The sequence below is a fragment of the Paramisgurnus dabryanus genome, chromosome 13 (assembly GCF_030506205.2).
Source record: "Paramisgurnus dabryanus chromosome 13, PD_genome_1.1, whole genome shotgun sequence".
NCBI classification, from domain to species: Eukaryota; Metazoa; Chordata; class Actinopteri; order Cypriniformes; family Cobitidae; genus Paramisgurnus; species Paramisgurnus dabryanus.
This window is the reverse complement of record NC_133349.1, coordinates 23,120,617-23,126,993: the sequence shown is the minus strand read 5'-3', so window position 1 is coordinate 23,126,993 and position 6,377 is coordinate 23,120,617.

Here is a 6,377-nt window from a genome sequence, read left to right as displayed (position 1 = left end):
AGAACTGTTGATGTTGGCTCCTCTATGCAGTACTGAAGGTCTGTTCGATTACTGGCACAAACATAAAGAGAGGAATAAATCTTATCAATCTTAATGTTTAATATTGTTCATAATAATTTGATTATATATTAAAGCTTTGGTTACAATGTTTCTTTTACATAAGTAAACCTTTACTAAAGAGCTGCAAGAAATCCTGACCCCTAAATAGCCCAGACAGAAAGAGCTGCAAGATCAAAATCATCACCTTAGGTTTGCAGGTTGCATCCAAACAAACCACACAACATCTAAAACAATGGTCATACAAGACAAAACAAAGTCCACTCAATAAAATCAACAATGATTTTGAACACCACTACAGAGGACTTCCTATAAATAGTGCATTAGGGGGCAATTTCAGACACATTGGCTTCCTTCGACCATGCAAATTCTGTATGCCAAAGTATTCTTGACTCAAATATGAGCCAACACCTAAAGCTTGTTCGAAATTGAATTATGTAACAGAATAATAAACCCAAACACACCAGTAAATCCAACATAAAATGGCTGACAAAAGAAAGCCATCAGAATTTTGCAATAGCCCAGTCACAGTCTAGACCTCAATAGACCCCTTCTCAGTAAGACAATAAATTTGTCTTTGTAAATGTTTGTTTTGTTTAAGCCAATGCAGTTATTCATTCTAGATCATGGTGGATTAACCGATACATCTTTTGATTTTGAAAATGTATTAGTAAATTTTTAAATTAATATGAACTAAGATTAATAAATGCTGTTGTATATTTCTGTTGTCATCAGAAATGCATTCTGTAGAGCGGTTTGTCCATTTAGGGCAACTGTAGACACATGGTGGCGTAAAATGGCAACTTCCATGTAAGGGGACCCGCAGTGTATGTAGATAAAAACGGCTCATTCTAAGGTAATAAAAACATAACATTTCATTATGTAGGGTCTTTACACACCAATGCAAATATAGTTATGTATATTATATTGCAGTTCTGTCAAAAGATCCTCCTAAAATTTACACACTGCACCTTTAAATTCAATTTGAGTACATGCTGTCCACATCCTGTATGCTATGTGTTGTTCATTAATAGGTGCACATATTATTGATCAATGCTAAGCTGAGTACCTGCAATAGTTCTCAATAATGTATATTGAAACACAGCCAGAAAACGGCCCATTCTGAAAAACTAATGCTTATGACATCACAGGCATCTCACTGCCCCTCCACTTTAAAATAATTGGCTACATTTTTTGAGTGGCAGCAAAGTCAGCCAATCAGTAATGAGATTGCAAGTTAAGCCAGTAGGGGGAGCCAAATAGGTGTAAAACCACTTGTTTAAAATCCCCCACCCTAATAGAGCTATCTGAGAGAGGTATTTAGGAAGCTTCTAAGGCATTACAAACCCAAACAAAACATTTTTTGTCTACATGTCACTACGGCTGTCACTTTTTATTCGATATTTGAATATGCATTCGAACATGACGTGAAATATCCGTATTCGAACTTTAAATAAACCATCCGGTTTTTTAAATGCCATGTGTAGCGCTTTTTTTACAGTAACACCTCGTAATAGGAAGGAGGCTGAGAGTGAGACCGACGAAGGCAACTGTGCGCAAGAGAGGGAATCAAATGGGACCAAAATGAACCTCATGTGCATGTCAAGATAGAATTATAGTTTGTATATAAAATGACATATTGTTTATAGTGTTAAATATTATAGCAGAATAAAAAGCTTGTATTAATACGTTCGCATTATGAAATTAGCATGTATGAAGATAATTTCATAATTTTTACAACGCAATGTAAACTTTATATTAAACAACAACAGCATTTGTCTTGTAAACGGATGTGAAATGATCATGTGCTGACTGTTGCGCGTCACATTGACGACAAGTGAGATCTGCTTAAAGCGGTAAGTTTAATTTCATCTCAAGTATCAAAGAGTTTGTGCTCGCTATCATTGAAAACGGGCAAGCAAACAGCACGCGCAGGGTTAATGTACTTCTGAATGACGGCTCACAAACTGAATAGGTATGTATGAAACTGGATAGGTATGTATGTGTGCTTGTTGTCAATGACAGTTCTGGTCACAAACACGCTCAAGCGCGGAATATGTGTGCTTGTCAATGACGGGCATTAAATCCGCGGAGTTTTTTTGCCGAAATCTGCGGGCGCGAATTCCGTTTGCGTCTGCCTATAACGTATACTCCTGCTGCTATTTAAGTTGTCACGTTATTGTTTGTAACTGTTCTGAATCTTTTTATATATATATATTAGTTTGTTATTCATAAGTTGATAACCTGCTGTTTCAAACATTAAGTAAAAAAGTAATCCAGACAACTGTTTATGACTGTCACTGTTAATAATTTTGTGATTGAATCTCCATTACGGTGTTTTTTTTTTGATGCGCGTGGGGGGGGGGGGCGCCTAGATATTCGAATATATTCGGATACATTGCATGATATTCGAAATCCGTTCGAATTTGATTTTTCTCAAAAGTGACAGCCCTACATGTCACATCACAGAACAAGGATAAATACCCCGTTCAATCATTCTATGTCACCTTTAAAGCAGTATATTTTACTCCCAATGTTGGGTCTTTAGAGATTGCAATTTATTTATTTTGGTGTCTATTTCGGCATGTTATGTATACGTAGGCTATGTGTAAAGTGGTACTACAGTGATCCCTGACTTTGGTAGGGCTCATCAATTAGTGAGATTTCCTAGGTTATTTAAGTCAGTCTGGGCAATACACCTATAAACGGAGGGTTGTGGGTTATGCTTGGCTTTTGCTGCATAAAGCATTTTTCTTTGTTGAGGTACCGACAAAGTTTGCACTAATTTGAGTGCCCTTGCTATGTAAATGTTTTTGTAGTTGATCATTTTCTTCTCTGTTTTTGCACTTTTTTGTATACGCCACTCATGCCACGCTGCGTCGTACCTTTGTAATAAACAACTTTTGGGAATGAAGATTGTGTGAACTGAGCCTTCCTTGGCCTCACTCATCTGTCGTGTAATGAATATTATGGGCTTGATATATTCAAATTTTAATAAACACAATAACTGATATAATGTACACATGCATGTAGAAATATTAATAATGTAGACAGCAGAAATGGTATTAAATGTTAAAGTAAATGTAGAAATGTTATGTTTTCACATACGCACGCACGCACGCACGCACGCACACACACACACACACACACACACACACACACACAGGTTTTAACGTTACATGATATTTATCTGAGAAAAGTTTTGAGAACATCTTTTCGACATTTGACTGTAACGTTAGCCTACCATATCAGCCAGCCTCTGGTGATGTTTTGGCGGACGAGGCCATTCTCGGTGAGTCGCACTTTGGGTCCTTTGCTGTCGTCGTTCCGCCGATGGGTCTGTGTAAACTCCACCATGGCTTACAGAAAATCGCTCCTACATAATTTATAATTTGCCATATACATACTGCAACCTGATTTCGCAAAGCCATGGGGTTTCCGTAAACCATTTTGTTAACTACTACCATTTGCCATTATGAGCTAATAGTCAACTAACCTAAACCTCCCGCTGTCTGCTCGCGCCGCCCAAACTTGGCAAACTGGAGGTGCGTTCCATTTGACAGGGTCCCTACGGAGTGTTCACTGCTCCCTACTCCCTGAGCACAGTATATCAGTTGAAGTGGACTTCACGCACAATAACCGCTCATTTGGAACGGCCTGCAAACGTCATCAAAGAAAGTCAACGACGGGGTCGCGCAGATTGATATAACATAAATATTCAGAATATATATATATATATAACATCGAATCAAATGTAAATCAAACCCTTAATAAATAACAAATATATTTTACTTGTTTAATCTGGATGGCATGTGACGATTACACAACACTATAATATTTAAAAACTGAGAACTGGAAAATGGACAGATTGATTTTATTTACCAATAAACGAAAACAACGAAATGAAGGTCCAATAACAGGTAATAATAATATCAACAATGCAAAATTATATTCATAAAACTTTAAAACGGATAAAAAAATAAATGCCTTTAGATGTAAACATCTAAACACCTATTATGGAAATATTAAAGTAGGGTACTTAAAGACAATTAGGTCAAAGGGTTCGGCCGGCTTCACATTTGAAATTTCACCGTCCCACATAATGGATTTTAGAATGTAAAGCGTCACATAGAACGCCCGCGCTCTCAGTTTCCACTTTGATGGGTTATTTTATTGTAAGGAGAGGAACAGTCAGGTGGCTCAACTGCCAATCCCGCTCAAAGTGTGGTTTTACCCCTCCGCTAACGATCAACTGATTCCGATAATCCACTTCGTGTTTTCCAGACCGCTCCGCACAGCATCTCTTTCACAATCTGGAGAAGTGTAGACGACAGTTGCCGAAGTCCGTTGCATTAACAAGTAAGTTAAGTTAGATTCATTACATTACCCGCTGAATTACTAGTGGTTGTCTGTTAATGTAATGATTTGCTCTCAGTCTTCTAAAAGTGCTAACCACTTAGCAAGCAAATAACAATAAATAACAATAATAATCCACACTTAAAATTACAATGCTTGTCTAATCAAATTAATGTAGGCTACCCGATCTTATAAATATTTAATTAACACCAAATTTGCTGTTGATGGCATACATTTTGGACAGACAAACAAACAAACCCTTCACAAAACACTCCAGCAAGCCAGCAGGTAGAATAATATTTAGCAGTATGACAAATTGTCACACTTTAATTTTGGCTAGTAAGTATATTTATCTTAATAACATTTCAATCACTTGTCAATGCTAACATTATTCATCTATATATAACAACTTTAAACACATTTTATTAAAACCATATTAATAGTACCACCCCCCCTCCAGTGTAGTGCCATTTTTTGTTTGGTTTGGTTCAATGTCTCTCAAAATTTCTGTGCACTCTGGAAGGTATTTTTGTATGGAAGATATTTTTGGTCTTTTTTAATTTAATGAATTAAATTAAATTATAAAAGAAAAAAATTAAAAGCAAAATGTGTCCCAAATTTGAAAATGAAATGCAAAATAAAAATTTAAACATTAAATTAAATTAGTTCATTTTCAATGTGATGAAGCATCATTCCGGCCAAATTGAAAAATAAAATAAAATTGATGATTTGACATTTCATTTATCATACAATCTTGAAGCAAGACTGCCAATATTAAAAAAATGCAAACATGAAAAGGAATCTGTAAATACATTTTTTTAAAGGCTTTTTATTCATGACCAAGCAATAATAGGGACAAAATAAAAATGTAAAGTTCAGTTTTAATTTTATGTTTCTTTTATTTGTTGGTTTTGATTTTCTTTTCATTTTCGTTTTCATTTTCAACTTGTATACAAATTCAATGTTAATCAGTGGGTGGGGTTTACTTGCTCAGAAAAAGGGGATTGGCTGAAGCAATGTTGACAACTCAGCTGCTGTGTTGGCAACATAGCTACTTAATTGCTACATCTACAACATTTAGACCCATTTAGACAAACCTAGCAACTGTTTGGATTAATCTTAGTTTCACATCTGTACAGATAGGCTACTGTGTCGCTTGTAGGCCTATGACCCACGATACCGGGTCTTGCTGTCACGGTGAAATGTGCGTCTGGTGTCTCTGTGCATGGAGCTGGGCAGTGAGCAACATTTAGACTGTACAAGCTGACCCGTGGATGAGATTTGCATACATTGATTACATTTCGAAGGAGGAACAAACACTAAAAAGTGGCTGGTCTGCTGTTATGTATGTGCGTATTTTCACACTTTTGATCCGGTGAGGCGTCAGTCATTCTCATCAAATGCATACACATAACACGCAGTTTGATTATTGTGCAATACATACGTAGGGTGGCCATTCGTGCCGAACATGTTTTCCGGTGCGTTCTCCGGAGGTCGACAGCATACGTCATCAAGGTTTAATATTTTGGATTCAATTTCAGAAAAGCAACCGCTACATACAACCTGGAAGTTGCGCCTCACGTGAAAGAGAAAGAACTCTGTGAATATTTTAAAGATCACTCTGCATCTGATCTCTATCAAAAGTAAATTAAAAGAAAATTATCTCAGCTTTTTGCTCAAAATTGGGTGTTTTTGAAGAAACCTACCCATATTTGAGAGGTGATAAAAAGAGAACTAATGAAGGTAGGATGAAACATTTTTTTTATTGCAGAGGGTCTGTTCTTTTATTTGATATATTGTTTGTTTATATATTTAAAGAAGAACATTTTCTGGAAAGCATTAAACTTTTGTGAAAATCATGAAAAATGCTGGCGCTGGCTGGCAACTTTTTTTTAAAACGCTGGCGGGGAAAGAGTTAAGAAATAAATCTTAATTTTGTAATGTATTTTAATTGAAGTTGTAAA